The 18,180-nt window shown below is 37.1% G+C and overlaps 1 pseudogene; it reads right to left on the bottom strand.

Moving 5' to 3' along the window:
- Window positions 1-204: 204 nt before the first annotated feature.
- Window positions 205-595, bottom strand: LOC131273890 (cytochrome c oxidase subunit 6B1-like; annotated as a pseudogene).
- Window positions 596-18,180: the final 17,585 nt, after the last annotated feature.

The raw sequence follows: 18,180 nt of genomic DNA on the forward strand, positions 1-18,180 counted from the left end.
CTTAACATACATACATACAGAATTTATTATGAGCCACACTTCATTATAAAATATTGACAAATGTTTAGTTTTTGGAGCACCTCTAGAGATTTGCTGTATTCTTTTTTTTTCTTTTTTACTTTTCCAGTAAGTTTTTTATTATTAGTTAAGTCATGATCAGGATCCCAGGGTAGGGATCACCATAATGTACCCAGGTCCCCCTTCATCACCCTGGGAGAAGGATGAAGGACAGAGAAAAAGTGCGGTGGGTAGTTCAGATCTTCCCAGGAAATGTGCCTTCTGCCCTGCGATCGTCCCAGGCCGACACCCAAGATGAGGGGCAGAGGGGCTTATACACACGCCGGTACCACTCGCACACGTGACATCACCTCCCTTAGCAGTCATTGCCTTCTCGCAGCGGTGGAAGTCCAGGTAGTTCTGCCAGCAGTTCTGGTTTGGTTCTGGTTGGGGAAGCGGCTGTCAAAAGGGGCAGTTCGGTAGTTCTTGATTTTGGTCTTGATGTCTTTGGCCATGGTGGTGACTCCTAAAGGCGACCCTGCAGTCGCTCGAACCTCAGCGTGACCCTCAGCCTACACGTTGGTCCCGGACCGGAAGCAGAATTCTGCTCTATTCTTATCTTCACTTTATAAGTAGGAAGCTGAGGCTAAGAGAGGTTAATTTGAACATGTCTGTCAGTAAGAAGGTATTGAGGGAAAGGAGGAACTGGCTTGATTCAGAGGTTCAAAGACTTTTACTGAACTTCAAGAGAGAAACCCTGAGATGTCTCATCATCAACTATAAATGGTTTAGATGCTGATGAATTATGAAACAGATTTCATGGCAAGGCAGACAGAAGGGTGCCTCACACACAGTAGGTATACAATGAATACTCTTGAAGAAAACTGAATGTATAGTAACCTCTGTATCAACAAAGGAGAACTTTTCAACAGCTAAATAGATCACTTGTTACATATATAAAATTCATCTATTTTAAGTGTTCTGATTTAACGTATATGCAATTATACAACTGTCACACAGCCAGGTGTTACCCAATATCTTTCAAAGTTCTTTTTTATGAATATATTATTTATTTTTAGAAGATATTTAGATTACATAAAATGTTATATAGAAAAGTATAAGGAATTTCCATATGCCCCACTCCCCACACCCCCACCCTCCTCCCCATTAACAAATTCCTTCACTAGTGTGGTACATTCATTGCAATTAATGGACACATTATGAAGCCTGAAGCCTTTTCCAAAATTTGCTTTTTCTAGAATTTCATATAAATGGGAAATTATGATAGAATGTAATGTTTTCTATCTGACTAATCTCAGTTTGTACAGTATTTTTACGATTCATCCATGTTGTTACTGGTGTCCATAGTTAATTCCATTTTACTGACAAGTAGTACTCCTTTCTATGTTTATATCACTTTTTTTTCATCATCATGGGACATTCATTGCATTTGGTCAATACATTTTTTTTTTGGAGCACTGCTGCATCACATGGATAATGGTTTACATTATAGTTTACACTTTCCCCAGTCCTCTCAGTGGGCCATGGCAGAACATACAATGTCCAGCAACTTGTCCCTGCAGTACCACCCAGGACAACTCCAAGTTCTGAAAATGCCCCCACATCATATTTCTTCTTCCCTCTCCCTACCCTCAGCTACTTCTGTGGCCACTTTCTCCACATCAATGCTACACTTTCTTCCATTACTAATCACAATAGTTCCAGAATAGAATATCAGTAAGTCCACTCTAATCCATCCTCTACTCCTCCATCCTGTGGACCCTGGGATGGTTATGTCCACTCCACCTCTATATTGAGAGGGGGCTTAGATTCCAAATGGATGATGGATGCAATTCTCCTGCTTACAGTTGTAGGCACTCTTGTGATAAAAGGCAAAACATCAAAAACAAAGCTTTTTCTTTTTTAATTCTTTGATACCCAAATTTATTTTTACTTTAATTTTTCTAACTTTGTATGTATTCTATATCTAACCTTTAAACCCATCACTATATCCCATTTTACTATTAATGGAATCTGGCAATAGATTAGGCTTCACTTTCAAAGAAGTTTTGGATCACAGAGAGATTCAACTATGGCAGGAGAGGAACACTCCTGTGGGGTGTTATTGATAGGGGGCACATGGTTGGGAGGGAGTTCTCCACGGCATGTATACAGGGTACATAAAAATGTTTAGATATTATCATAGTGTTACAGTTAAAAAACAACAACTGAGGGAGTACTGAGTTCCTAGGCAGGGGAGCTCTGTTGCATTCCCCAATGGAACAGCAACAATCCCCCAAGTGTAATGGCTAAGACCAGTAAAGAAGGATGGTCCAGCAATGAGCCCTTGATACTAATGGCTATACTTATATTACTTTTTATTTTCTATGTACAAGTTGATGGACATTTTCTCTTTGGGGTTATTTTGAGAAGTGTGGCTATGAAATTAATGGATAAATCTTCATATGTAAATATGCTTTTATCTCTTCTGGGCAAAAAAAAAAGTGGGACTGGAATTGCTGGTTTACACAGCAAATGTATATTTAAAGTTTGAAGTAACTAAATCTCTTTTCAAAACTCTCTGAAGAGTACCTGTAGTCTTTCAGGCTGAAATAAAGGGACATTAGACAACAATTCAAAGTCATATGAAGAAATTAAAATCTCAGGTAATAGTGCCCACATAGGTATATAATGATGTCAAATATTTTGATTAAATTGTTTTTGCCCTAATTTGAAATGTTATCAACAGAAATAGCAGCTTTCACTTAGAATAATATGGTAATATTTTATCCATATTAAGAAAAAAATTCTCAAGATAAAATATTCTCCTTTGCCTAAACTCTAATTCATGAGTAAAACACTCATTTGTGTAAAATTAAATCAAAATCTGGTTGAATTAAATAGGAGGGGGAGATATAAATGAAGTAGGGGGAGGGGCTCTCTATATTAAAGTCCCTGGTCAGGACATCTCACTCCAGAACTCAGCTGTGAGTGGATGCAACTGGACACTAGAGAAGACACTAGTGGAGGAGACATGAGTCCAAATTTGTCTTAATTTTTTTAGTTATCACATATCTACAAATTGAAGAAATGATAGAGTAAGTTCCAAATATTAAAGAAATATATATTAGAGTGGACTTACTGATATTCTATTCATGAACTATTGTGATTAATAATCAAAGAAAATGTAGCATTTATTTGGAGAAAGTGGCCATGGTGGCTGCTGGGGGTAGGGAGTGGGAGGAAGAGATGTGATGTGTGGGCATTTTTGGGGGTTGGAGTTGTCCTGGGTGGTGCTGCAGGGATAGTTACCAGACATTGTATGTCCTCCCATGGCCCACTGTGTGGACTGTGGGAAAGTGTGGGCTAAGGTGTGGACTATTGACCATGAGGTGCAGCAGTGCTGAGAGATGTATTCACCAAATGCAATGAATGTCTCATGATGATGGAGGAGGTTGTTGTTATGGGGGAGAAGTGGGGTGAGGGGTGTGGAGGGTATATGGGGACCTCATATTTTTTGAATGTAACATTAAAAAAGAAAGAAAGAAAAAAATAGTAAAATAATAAAGAAATATATAATTCAACAAGTATTATCTGAGGCCACCTCAATGATATTATACACACAATAAGTGCACTTATGTTCGGTTGAGTCCTCTGCTTCAGGAGCAGTTGGAGGAGCCTAGATTTTCAATATCAATGCTGAAGAAATGACATGATCCTTTAGCATTACTCAAAACATAGTTTGGCCAACTTAAAAGATGTGAACTGAAGTTTTCCCATTCACTTATTCAACCTCTAAGTTCTGCCAAGGGATTTTGTTACACTTAAGTTGAACTATCTAGGGAAATTGGAAGGTTTCTTAGATTAGACAAGCAAAGCCCAAGAGAAATATAAAACTCACATATAATTCTATACTTTTTTCTAATAGCCACATTAAGGAAAATAAAAAGAAACAGTCAAATAATTAAAAAAAAAAAAAAAGAGATGCCAGGTATTGAACTCAAGAACTTATACATGAGAAGCACGTATTCAATCACTGCATTACATACACTCCCCAATGGGAGTTGATTTTTTCATTTGTTTGTTTTTTTGTTTTTAGGGGGTATCAGAAATCTAATCTGGGCCTTGTACATGTGAAGCATGCACTCAACCACTTGAGCTACATCCACTCCACCAAATTAATTTCAGTAAGCAAAATATTACTAAAACATATAATTAAAATTATGAAGTCCTTAATGAAACAGCTTACATTCTCTTTCTCATTATATCTTAAAATTAGTGTCCATTTTTTACTCTGAACATATCTCAATTCATATATGCCCTTTTCATTCGCTCAATAGCCATGTGTTTCTGGTAGCTATCATAATAGACAACCCAGGTATAGACTTTTCACTACTACAATGTTTTTTTTATTATTTTAGTTTTTTTCATGTTATTTTTCCTTCAGTACCTAAGATTAAAACTGAATAATGATGCATGTGTTCATTCAAACTACAATTTAAAATCTCAGAAGTCAGGACCATGAGTTTTTGTACATGTATTTATTAATATATATTATCTTCATAACCAATACCAGGGATTGTACATAAAATTTACACAACTTCTGTAAGGGTATAAGATGATAGATACCCAAAAGATATTATCATTTAACTCTTGGAAGCTCCAATATCACGCACATTTCTCCCCAAATATTGGACAGGACTGAAAATTTTAAAGAAGCATATAGAAGTCTTACATGTCTGGCTTATCTTGAAAATCTCATGCACCTAAAATATGCATATGTCTGCTCCCTGCATGTATGAATTCACTGAAGAAGGAGCCCAAATGGGAGGGTTTATTATACTTCTCCTCTTTTGTGGTCTTTTAGAAAAACATCAGGCCTTCTTTAGTTGCCACCGAGGGAGCTGATTTCCAAGGTCAAAGAACTAGAGCTCCATCTGAGAAATATTCTACAGATGAATCTGAGGATTCTGAAGTTCCAAGGTAAGGAATCTGTAAGCCTGCCCCCACCCATAAAGGGCTCTTTAAAAAAAAAGTTCAAAGATTTCTCTATTAAATATGGTAGGAGCTAAATTCTGGCATCTCAAAATTTTATGAGGGAGCCAATGAAGTAAGGGGTCATGGTGTAAAGGGTTCCATATTGAGTCTCAAAAGGCTCTATCCACACTGTTGCATTAGGACTAGCAGTTCTGCACCCAGATCTAATTAATTTGGGCTTATTGATGATACTAGAAATCCGCAAAGCCACACCTTTCCAAGTTTACCTGCCCCTTTGCAAGTTCTGAGTGTAAGTTGTTGCCTAGAAACAAAGACATCCCTGGCCATATCCAAGGAATCCCTTTCTTTGTCTTGACTACTACACTGAAAATGTATCTTTTCTCTGAACTCTTAGCTTTGACTCTTCATTTTGGATATAATTCTAGGAAAATAAAACCTGGAAAACAATTGCCTGGTTAACAAAACAAAATATGGAAGGTAATTTCAAAGAAAACCATTTTTAATGTTTCAACAGCACTCTAAAATTTTTCAAATAATTTTTCCATTATTCAATTGCTTATGATATTAGATATATATATTTTTACAGAATCAATGAAAATTCCTATAAATATTTTTGGAGCAGACAACCACCATAGTCTCTGCTTTCTTATATCTCATGCATTACAGAAAGAAAAATCTTGACATAAGTAATCGAATAATATAAGAGGAATAATGACTAAAAGGACTGGTTTCAAGTATATCCATACTTTCTAATACGTAAAATTTGACTTAAGGAGGCCAGGGAAGGTTTGTAAGAAAATTCTGATTTAGTGATGTGCAGTACAGTTAAGTGAAATTGAAGTAGATATTTGGGTTTTGGCCCTAGGAATGAAAAGAGAGGATGTCTGTGTATTTGCTGAGCTACCTACACTTTCAGTTTAGTGAATATGACATTGGATATTGACACAGCCACCAAGCACCTCATAATTTCATGACCTGAGGGGTGTACAATATGGAACTATGAAACAGAAATGGAAAAGACAAGCTGAGAGATTAAAGTCTGTGAAATTTTATTTTGTTTTCATATCACTTCGCCTCAGCAATTACTGTGAGGTGGATATTTTAACAAGTCAAAATGGGAGCTGGGTCTTTGCAAACATTCTGTTATTGAAAAGAGAACATCCAGTTGTCTTTAGAACTTGGATCCTGGGCTGTGGGTTTGAGAAATGGAGCATTCTACTCAGCCAGCTCTACTTCTTTGACAATCTTGGATGTGAACCCTTGGTTACAGTGTGTAGGGATTTTCCTAGATATGAATATGGGCAACAATTCTTTTGTGATGTTCGTGATGGATACTGTATCTTTATATTCACAAAAATTTCTGCTCTGTAGTCAGTACATCAATTTTTGCCCCTTCAGATCCAATTCCTGGTTATCTGTCTGTGACAAGTCTGAGCACTGCCAATCTCTAATTTATCCTGGGAAAGGCAAATACACTTTTCCCCTCTAAAAAAAATATTTATAGAAAATTATTTCATGTTAAAAGCTGAAATCCTATCTTCTTGGTATACACATGATATAAAGTTACAGAAGAAAAAGATAGACTATTTCATGAATTATGAACATAAATTAAGTAAATGACTTTAAAATTATCTTGTAAATATTAAGTCTCAGGGTTTATATTTACAATTGGTATAAACATGTCTTGAATTTCAGATCAATTTCCAAATGTGTTTCTTTTTATTTTCTGTTAGACCTACTTTGTTATGGAGGTTTTAATCTATATAAATATTTGAGTATGACCAAACAGATTATATGATTTCTAAATTATAATTAAACAATAACTAATATAAGCAATAAAAATTAACATATGTGTGTTTCTAGTTGAGAAATGAATCAATGATTGTATAATATCCAGAACTGAAAAGACAGTTTTTCACCATCACAGCAAAGCACATCTAAGACTTAGGATTTTTAATTTACTTAATAGGTGTCCACAGAATTTACAGTAGGTGATGTTATTGAACCATTGTGTAAGTGGAACTCTAACAGATTTGAAAATCCATGGCATAATGAACACCACTAAATGTATACTTGAAAGTGGTCAAAATGAGAAATTTTATGTTGGATATATGAAATAGCAATAAATTTTTTAAAAATTCCTGTCCAGAATTTTTTGAAAGGTCGGATAGGACTTAGGTGTGGGGGGATTTCTGGAATAGGGCACACCAGTGGCATGCGTCTATGTTATTTGAAAGTGTTTATCTTGTGATATTGTGTTCTCAGTGGATGGAGACACACAATGAAAAAGACAATATTAAACTCCCATCATGGGGGGTCCTACTATATTCTCAATTATAGAGAATAAGAATCTCTTAAAAACATAGACAGTGCTTAATAAAAGAAAACAGACCAACATGAAAAGCCCTCAATATTTTTGCATGTAACTATGAATCTTATTCTCCAAAAATTGAAACTTAATGGTTAATTCTGATGTCTGATTCTTCTGCATCTGAATTTTGCCTTGGTTATGTAGCACAATTTATGAGAGTGCTCTCTTTGTGTAATTGATTAATCTCCAGGAGAAAGCTTCCATTCTGTTTATTTTTGTTTTACATCTTTGGTATTTTTTTAATCTTCTTGAATTGCCTAGGCCAGCTTTTACTTCATTATGTTCCAGAATGAGTATGTAAATATAAATTTGTATACATATTATTTATCGGAAAGTTATATATTTGTATTCTAGGTGCATTCACTTACTGTGCAGAGTTTTACATATAAAGCTATGCTTATGCACTTGATGGGCAATTTTAAGTTTTTTTCAGGAATCTTAGGCAAATCTTCTATTTTCTTCTATTTTTATAATATTTAACATTTCTCTTCAGACAACGCAATGCATTGCTTGTGCAACAAGCCTGTGTGAGGAAGGCATCATTCCTTCTATGTGGCCAACTAGTGAAGTGTTTGTAATTGCCTATGGTCGGGACTGAAAACCACACCTAAGTTATTGATCAGGTGCCAGACCTATTCACCTTGATTTTTCAGGACCCAGGTGAGAAATATAGGCTAACCATTAAAGCCCTCAAATAAGCCATAGTTTGAGAGCTGTTTAAAATATCACGTAATTAGTGTGAGACAATAGTGGACAAAGTCTATGACCAAAATCGCTCCAAGCAGGTTGACTGTGATTGGAGAATTGAACATGTCTGTGAGCTACAACCACTGCCAAACCTGGACAAGATGTGTTATAACATAATAGGTCTGTTTTAGAGAGCCAGGAGGCTTCTTCCTTGAGACTTTGTATGAATCTTCTCACTTGTAACAAGGCATTAATTTAGGTACAGTACAACTCTGACCATTAAGATGAAGCTGACTTGAATGCCTTCCAGAGCTGAGACAGTATCAGGATAGAGTACACACAGAAGAAGCACAGTCGCAAAGGCACTTGTAGTCCCCTTCGATCTGTAATGTTAGGACGCCACAATCATGATATACAGTAATTTAACAAGGCTCACATTCCCAATATGACCCCCATTGTTGGGCCTTCTGCCCAAGTATTTCCAGTACATTCCCAATCATTTATTAAATTTCATGGAGGGTAATGTGGAACCTAGAGAGTCCATTGGTTATCCTATGACTTGGCCAATGATGCGTAGCTTAGGTCACAAATGTGGAGCTATTATAAGATGCAATATTTTCATGAAAGCCAAACAGAAAACAAACATGTTCTTGTAGGGCATGGATAGTGTGGCACAAGTCAGTGGAACAAAAGGACATGGCTAGAACAAACATGGAGAAAGTATAGTCTGTGGCCAGGATCCAGCCAGAATTTCTGGATGGGATGAGAATCACAATGATTTACCTGCTCAGAACTTCTTGGCACATTGGTTTTGAAAAGTCCTAGGCAATATTTTTATCCTTGACAAAGATCTGGCAGGATCTTTGCATTCTGTTCCATGTTCTTTGCATTTTGCTCCATGTTCTTCTGGTAGTCTATGTATGCAGGCTCAATCTGCATTCTGTTCCATTTCTTTGCATTCTGTTCCATGTTCTTCTGGTGGTCTATGCATGCAGGCTCAATCTAGGATGGTGCCTGAATTTCCATGGACCATGTTCTTGTGGATCCAGCAGGTGATCAGCTGTACATCTTCTTTCTCTAAACTACTCAGTTTCCACACATATATGAGAAGCAATGTCTGCTTGAGGTTATAATATCCTTGCATAAAGAAAGTCTTGCAGCCTCTGTTAACATCTTCCAAAAGTGTCCAATGGGATCTGCAGACCTCCTGCTTTTTAAGAATATCATTGTGCTTAATTGGCTACCTTAATCTATAAACCAATTTGGTTAAGTAAGAGCTTAGCTGCTAGGTGTTAATGGTAGTCAATTAAAATGTCAAAGCCAAACACCATAACATGTTTGTTCTAATTTAAAAAATAAAGTCCAGATGAACTAATAATTCAAAATATCTGATGCACCCTCTGAGATGGTTATATCTGTGATGCCCCTCTTAAGAGAGGATTATAATATCCCAATTATAATTGTGAAAGACTTGGCCTCTTAGTGGTGCTCTGTCGTGGTCCCTAGGGGAGCAGCGACAGTCTCCCAGGTGCAGCGGCAGGGACCGGGAGGGAGTGAGGGTTCAACAGTGAGCCCCTGATGCTAATGACTATGCTTGTGAGCTGATAAACCTAAAATAAGAACAAGGCCTAGAGCAACATTGTGCCTGGGAATTTCCTCCTGTCAGCCTTCATGTTACTCAAATGTGGCCAGTCTCGAAGCCAAACTCAGCATGTAAATGCAATGCCTTCCCCCCAGTGTGGGACATGACACCCGGGGATGAGCCTCCCTGGCAACGAGGGACCACTATCAACTACCAACTGATGATGCAACTGGAAAATGACCTTATATGGAAGGTTCAATGCGGATCAGCAGAATATCCATGTCTACATAAAATACCATGACTTTAAAATGCTGTTTGACCTAAAGTAAGGGGGAAATGGAAAGGAGAAATGAGTTTATATGGCTACAAGTTTCTAAAAAAGAGTCTGGAGGCTGGCAGAAGGATTGCCCTCATGCACAACTGAGCAGAGTCAGAGAGACAGATAAAGCAGATACAACCCCCAGATATTGGTTCCTTTGAGGGCTAAAGAGACCCATGGGAGTTATGGTCATGGCCGATGGGGTTAACTACCAGGGCAGATGGCCCCTCTTTGGAAATGGTGTTTATGTGTGATGAATCTGGACTCAGATGGGATCTCCCTTCATAAGACTTTCATGCTAATGTGCTGGAGGTGCAGTTAATGTTGGGGTTTAAGATATATTTAGGGGATCTGAATCTCTGGACTGACAATGTGATAGCCAGGTCCTGAGCCTCAACAGACTCCAGCACCTACAATCTGATCTATTGGACTTACCACACTCAGCTAAGATGGAGTTGAAGAAGGACAACCACCACACCATGGAGCCTAGAGTGATTACAACTGAAAGTGGGAGGATTGCATCCAGCATCCATGTGGAATCTGAGCCTCCTCTTGACATAGAGGTGCAATGGACACAACCAATCCAATGTCCACATAGAAGAGGTGGCATTGGATTGGGAAAAGTGGACATGGTGGACGATGGGTATGGGGAAAGGCAGGAAGAGATGAGAGGTGGAGGCGTCTTTGGGACATGGAGCTGCCCTGGATGGTGCTTCAGAGGTAATCACTGGACATTGTAAATCCTCACAGGGCCCACTGGATGGAATGGAGGAGAGTATGGGCCATGATGTGAACCATTGTCTATGAGGTGCAGAGGTGCCCAAAGATGTACTTACCAAATCCAATGGATGTGTCATGATGATGGGAACGAGTGTTGTTGGGGGGGGAGAGGGGGGGTGGGGGGGTGGGGTTGAATGGGACCTCACATATATATTTTTAATGTAATATTATTACAAAGTCAATAAAAAAAAAAAGACTTGGCCTCTTGACTTCTTTATTAAGAAGTTCTAAACAAAAGTAGGAATTTTGGCGTTAAGACCCAACATACTGGTACATTTTAAAATCTATTTTCTTTTTCCACAAGTATCTAAGTATCTCATATTGAAGCTAATCCAACAGCCTGTGCATAGAATATGGATGCTGTTTAGCAAATTCATGGTCAACAGAAAAGGACCTGTGTCACAAGGTGAAAATAAAATCTTTGCTGCTCTCAGCACCAGCACTTAAGGTTTATTGGTTATTGCAGCATAACTTGTTTCAGTTGTCTGATACAATATCAAAAGGGATTACAAAGCAGTCATACCAATCTACACACATAAACTCGTTTTATATAAGGATTTCCTTTGCTTCAAATGCTGACCACCAGTTAGAGTTTCCAGATTATTTCTTTCAAATCTTTTGAAATTTTCACACTAATTTGCTCTGTAAACTACTACCCTATTCATTTATTCATTTACTTTTCCATAGGTTTACTATTCTTATTCTAAACCTTTATATAAATTACTTCATGCAATGTTCAATTTTTTTTATTGAAACTCTTTTTCAAACTGGGAATGTTTTTGAGATTCATGCATACCATTGGGTATACTAGTAGTTTCTTCATTTTAAATAGTGGATCATATTATATTTTATAAAAATCTCACAGTCTGCTTATCAATTTTCCTGTGATTGAACCCTGTGACAGATCCATGTTTTAGACTTCAGTAAAGGGATGTTATCTTGGGCACAGGCCCCACCGGTGATTGGTATTGCCACCTTCCCTGATGATCAAACACAGTACCACTGCCTTTCTCTTCTAGGCCCCTAAGGAAAGAGAGGTGATATTTTTAGTGTACCCTAGGGTTCTGGAGAGGAAAACATGATATTAAGACTCTGTTGATTTATTAGCCCAATAACAAGTTCTACAGCTGGGGAAGGGATGAGGGCAGAATTGGAGATAGGATTTTAGGGTACAGCTATACTAACCAGGTACCAGAGCAAAAATAAGAACAAAGAGACCATCAGCTAAGTAAAAGAAGATAATGAAGAACAAAGAAATAATGATACAGAAAATAGGAAAAGAAAATAAAAACATCACAGAAGCAAAAACCTTTCTTAGAGAAAATGAAATTAACTCTACCTAGCTTTATAAATAATAAGAGAATTCAAATTACAAATATAAATAAGGTTTTTTACTGTCACACAGAATGCACCTACTCAGAATTTGGTGCCTGTTAGACATCAGATGGTCTGTCAAATATTAAGATATTGAGGGTTTCTAGTCATTGATGGAGGTGATGTAAGATTCTACATCTTAGAATGTTAGCTCACATAATCTTTGAACACCAAACAAATCTGGAAGAATCATCTTCTTCATAGTCCTAGAAAACAGTTAAATGTATACAGTAACTGCGTAAGCATGGAATCAAGAAAATATGCCTAAAAAAGTAGGGAGCAGCAGCTGTAACTCAGTGGTTTGAGCATTGAATTATCATAAACACAAGGTCCCATGTTCAACCCCTGGTACTTCCAAAAAATAAAATGGTAGGATATCTCCTGGTAGTTTTTACTGTCCCCTTCACTACTTCTCCTTACTGTGGTTTAAAGTCAACCTTCATTCTTATTCTGGATCACTGGTGCTAGACAGGAGGCAACAGAGAAATCCTTACAAACATACTGACTTGCTTGTGTGATGGTGACAATCTACAGGTGGCAGCCTGAAGGGCTGTACCAGGACACTCATCTCTGCTCTCCCTCCCAGAAATAGACCTGCAGGAAGAAGCAGCTTGTACACAAGTAAAGCATGTTAAGAAATGGCCTGGAGCAAAGGGTTACCTAGTTCAAGATGTGAAACAGAGCACCCAAAAGGGGGATATCTTTTCATCAGGGGCAGAGGAGGCATTCAGATTCCTGTAAATGGGGACATTCCTGAGGCCATCAGCTTATGCCAAGGACAAGATACAGGCTCAGAAAAGACAGAGAAGAACCCATGCTTTTGTACAAGGCTTATCTCTTTAGGAGGGCTAGATGCTGAAAGAGAACACACCAGAGATAACAAAATAAAATATGAAAATGTACAATGTGCATCAATAGAGTAAGGACAAATGTATGAAATGCTGTCCCCTGCCAAAGTAGAATAAAAAAATCAGAAACAATCAAGAAAGAAGATAAGACTTTGGACATACCAAAAAAAGATTTTTAGAAATGGTTCTCAAGGGAAGTGGCTATGGCTCAAGCAAGTGGACTCCTGACTACCATATGGGAGGCCCTGGGTTCACATCCCGGAGCCTCCTTGTGAAGGCAGGCTGGCCTGCACCCGCAGAGAGCTGATGGCCCACACCAATGGAGAGCTGGTGCAGCAAGATGGTGCAACAAAGGGAGACAAGCAGATACAGAAGAATACACAGTGAAGGGACACAGAGAGCAGAGAGCAAGCAAGCCTCAAGGTGGGGGGGATAAATAAAATAAAAATAAATCTTAAGAAAATCATTGAAAAAAAGAGGTCCTCAAAATGCACAACTGGCGGAAAAAACTGCAGGGTACAGGAAATCAATTAATAAAAGGAGAAGGAACCAAACAGAAATACTGAATTTGAACACCACAATAGTAAAATAATAGTAATAATAATAATAATGCAAGAGGATGAAATAAAATGACTTCTAATAATACGGTATCTTGTGAAACAGTCTTTCAAAAATCAGGAAGAGATTAATATGACATTCTCATATTAAAACAAGCAAACTCAAATAAAAACCTGAGGGAGTTTGACACCACTAGTTTGTAGCTGCCCTACAAACAATGTTAAATGAGTTCTTCAGATAGTAATGAAAGGACTCTTGGGTCAAATTACATTAAAAAAATTAAAATCTCTGTTAAACTAACCTTTTTATAATCATAAACACCAGGAATAATGTATTATATTTTTGGCATGTATCACCACTTTTTACTTCATACAAGTTCTAAAGTTCAAGTGCATAAAAGAAATGATGGATCTGTGGTTTGGTACATGCAATGTATGAAGATAAATATAACAATTACAGGCAAAAGAGGGGTTACAGAAAGGTAAAGTGATATTATTTGTGTAGAGGGACTAAATGATTAACATATGATGATAATATTCATTTATCAATTGTAACAAAGCTACCACACACATGTAAAATATTAATGATAAGGAAAATTTCATTTGATTTTGTAGGTAGGTATTTGGGAACTCTGTTCTTTCTGCATGAGTTTTCTGTAAACCATAACTGCTCTAATTAAAAATAAAGCTGCTTCCTGGGGCACAGAATAACATTATATATATAAAAGGGTCAATTAAAGAAAAACACAACATTTATAATTAAATGTTCACCTTACAGTAGAGCCACCAAATATATGAAACAAATATTGACAGATAGGAAAAGAGAAATAGATGGTTGTACAGTGATAGTAGAATTCAATACACCATATTCAATAACATAGTGACCATCTAGACAGCAACTCAATAAGGAAATAGGAAAATGTATAATGTTAATGATAGTAAAAACTGCAGGTGGATCATAGATAAGAATTCTCTTTCCTTAATGATTTTTCTGTAAATTTACAACTGTTCGACGAATACCATGAATATGATAAAATCAACTACTAAATTTGGTGCTAATGATAAAATTTTAATTTGAAGTCAAAAATAAATTTTAGAAAACTGTCCTACACATGAGCCTCAGAACTTCCCCATTCATAAAGATCTAACTGTGAAGATTGTTGGTGATTTAATAAAGGTGGTTTATTTTGGAATTGTAAAATGAAATGGCATATTTGTAATATCTGAATCTTTCTGTGAGCAAATATTTTCCAGATGAACACTACTTGATGTTAAAAAATTATGGCTTAAGGGAACCTGGCAATATATTGGGCTTCACTTTTCAGGAGGCTTTGGATCACAGAGTGGTTCAACAATGGCAGGGGCGGAACACTGGTGTGGGATGTTATTGACAGGGGACACATGGTTGGCAGGGAGTTCTACAGGGCATATATCCAGGGTACATAAAAATGTTTGGATATTTTCATAGTGGAAACAAAAACAACAACTGAGGGAGTGTTGAGTTACTAGCCAGGGGAGATCTATCACAGTCCCTAAAGGAACAGCAACAATCCCCCAAGTGCAATGGCAAAGACGAAAAAAGAATGAAGGTCCAACAATGAGCCCCTGATATTAATGACTATGCTTGTGAGCCTGTGCACCTGAAATAAGAACAAGGCCTAGAGCAGCAGTGTCCCTAACAGTTACCTCCTGAGAGTCTCTGTGTTGCTCAAATGTGGCCAGTCTCAAAGCCAAACTCAGCATGTAAATTCATTGCCTTCCCCCTAGAGTGGGACATGACTCCTGGGGATGAGCTTCCCTGGTGCCAAGGGATTACTACCAAGTGCCAGCTGACGATGTAACTAGAAAATGACCTTGAATAAAAGGTTCAACTGGGACCAGCAGAATATCTCTGTCTACATATAATAACAGGAGTTAAAAAATGCTTTGTGACCTAAATCAAGGGGGAAATGGAAAGGACAAATGAGTTTATATGGCTATGAGTCTCTAAAAAAGAGCTGGGAGGTTATCAGAAGGGTTGCCCTTATGCACACCTCAGCAGAGTCGCAGAGACAGATAAAGTAGATACAAACCCAGGTATTGGTTCTTCTGAGGGCTACAGAGACCCACAGGTTTTATGGTCATGGCAGATGGAGTTCAGTGCCATGTCAGTTGGCCCTTCTTTGGAGTTGGTGTTTCTGTGTGATGGAGCTGGACTCAGATGTGATCTCTGTTCACAAGCCTTTCCTGTTACTTTACCAGAATTGTAGTTGGTGCTGGGGTTTAATATATACCCAGGGGATCTGAATCAATGGACTGACCATATGATAGCCAGGCCCTGAGCCTCAACAGACTTCAGCTCCTACATTCTGGTTTATTGGACTTACCCCACTCAGCTAACATGGAGTTGAAGAAGGTCAACCACCACACCATGGAGCCAAGAGTGCCTACAACTGAAAGCAGGAGGATTGCATCCAGCATCCATGTGGAATCTAAGCCCCCTCTTGACATAGATGTGGAATGGACACAACCAAGCCAAGGTTCACAGGATGGAGGAATAGAATATGGATTAGAGTGGACTTACTGATACTCTATTCATGAACTATTGTGATTAGTAATTGAAGAAAATGTGGCATTGGTGTGGAGAAGGTGGCCATGGTGGCTGCTGGGTGTGGGGAATGGGAGGAAGAGATGAGATGTGGAGGCATTTTCGGGACTTGGAGTTGTCCTGGATGGTGCTGCAGGGACAATTACCAGACATTGTATGTCCTCTCATGGCCCTCTGGATGGAACGTGGGAAAGTGTGGGCTATGATGTGGACCATTGACCATGAGGTGCAACGATGGTCAGAGATGTGTTCACCAAATGCAATGAATGTCTCATGATGATGGAGGAGAATGTTGCTATGGGGGGAGTAGTGGGGTGAAGGGAATGGAGGGTATATGGGGACCTCATATTATTTGAATGTAATATTAAAAAAAAGAATAAAGACAAAATAAAAAAATTATGGCATAGAAACACAAGAAAAAATGTTCAACATCACAAGCAATTATGGAAATACAAATTTTAAACTACAATGAGTTATCATTTCACATCTATTATATTGACCATTATTAAAAAGTCAGAAAACTGTAAATGTGGCAGAGGACGTGGAGAGATAGGAATGTAGAATGGTATAGTCACAGTGGACGACCATTTGGCATTTCCTAAGGAAGTTGAGTAAAGACTTGCCGCGGAACCTGGTAATACCATTGCTACCTATATACCGAGAAGAACTGAGAGCAGTGACATGAATAGACATCTGTACACCTATATTTATAGCAGCATTACTCATCACAGCTGAAAGTTGGAAACAACCCATGTGTGCATCAACTGATAAATGCATAAACAAATTGAGGAGTATGCACACAATAAAATATTATGTACTTTAAAAAGAAATGAAGTCATGAAACATATGACAACATGGATGATCTGGAGAACATTATGAGTGAAGCATCTAGATACAAAAAGACCAATACTGTATGATTGTACTTTTATAAACTTAATATATTATGTAAAATATATATATTACATGAAATATGAATATGGGTAGAATTGTATAGAAAAAACTATTTTTTTTGAAGCTGAACAAATGTAAGGTAATACTGAAAAGTGTTACTATCAGACAAAAAAGACAAAAACATTATACTAAGAGAAGGAGATGAGAAAAAGAATACTAAATATTGTAAGATTCAATTTATGCAAATTGTAATGTAAAGGAATTTATAAAGATGAAATGAGATTAGTGGCTAGATAGGTCTGAGGAAAGAATGCTAAGGTGTGTAGAGTCTTTATTTTTGGAGTAATGAAATTATAAAATTTTTGTGATCATGAATGTTCACAATTGTGATTATACTAAGATCCATTGATTGTACACTTTTGATTGAAAAACCAAAAGAAGCAGCTATGTAGAATGGGGGAGAAAGAGAAATTGAAAGGTGAGGAATTTTCTTATTTGCTTGTATGGTTTTGTTTATTATTATTATAATTATAATTATTATTGAATTAATGAAAATGCTCTAATAATGATTAAGTGATGAAAGCACAACTATGTAATTCTACCATATACAATGATTATACAGTTTGGAAAAATTGTGTGTTTTATTAATATGTATCAATAAAATTGATTTGTCTAAAACATAATGATTTATTATTTTGAAAATTTAAATAATTTTATACATATATCAGTTTTAATTTCTAATATGGTAGTTTTCTACAGATACGAACAACAGAATTATACATTATTTAGGAATTTCAATCATTTCTAAAGCACAAAGCATCCCTGAAACAAAGAAATATGAGAGCAGATGATTTATGAAAATTATATTAAATTATGTTCTACCATATTTCAAGGAACTTCATGTAATATATTTATTGCCTGTATTTTTCCTACCATTATCTCCTTCTGAGTGGTAAACTTCATTTAAATATTAGTATGGGTATATTAGATGTCTACCCATCATTTTCCTTCATATTCATCTCCAGATGCAAACCTGCAAAGTCCTATGTATTTTGCTTCACTCTGAATATCTTTGCCATATCAGGGATTTTTTGCAACCTCTAAGAAACTGAGCAATCTTCCAAATATTTGCTTTTTTTTTCAAAAATACACATATAAAGACTGAGAACATGGAATGAATATGAAAATT

Source organism: Dasypus novemcinctus, chromosome 17 (genome assembly GCF_030445035.2).
Source record: "Dasypus novemcinctus isolate mDasNov1 chromosome 17, mDasNov1.1.hap2, whole genome shotgun sequence".
Taxonomy (NCBI): Eukaryota; Metazoa; Chordata; class Mammalia; order Cingulata; family Dasypodidae; genus Dasypus; species Dasypus novemcinctus.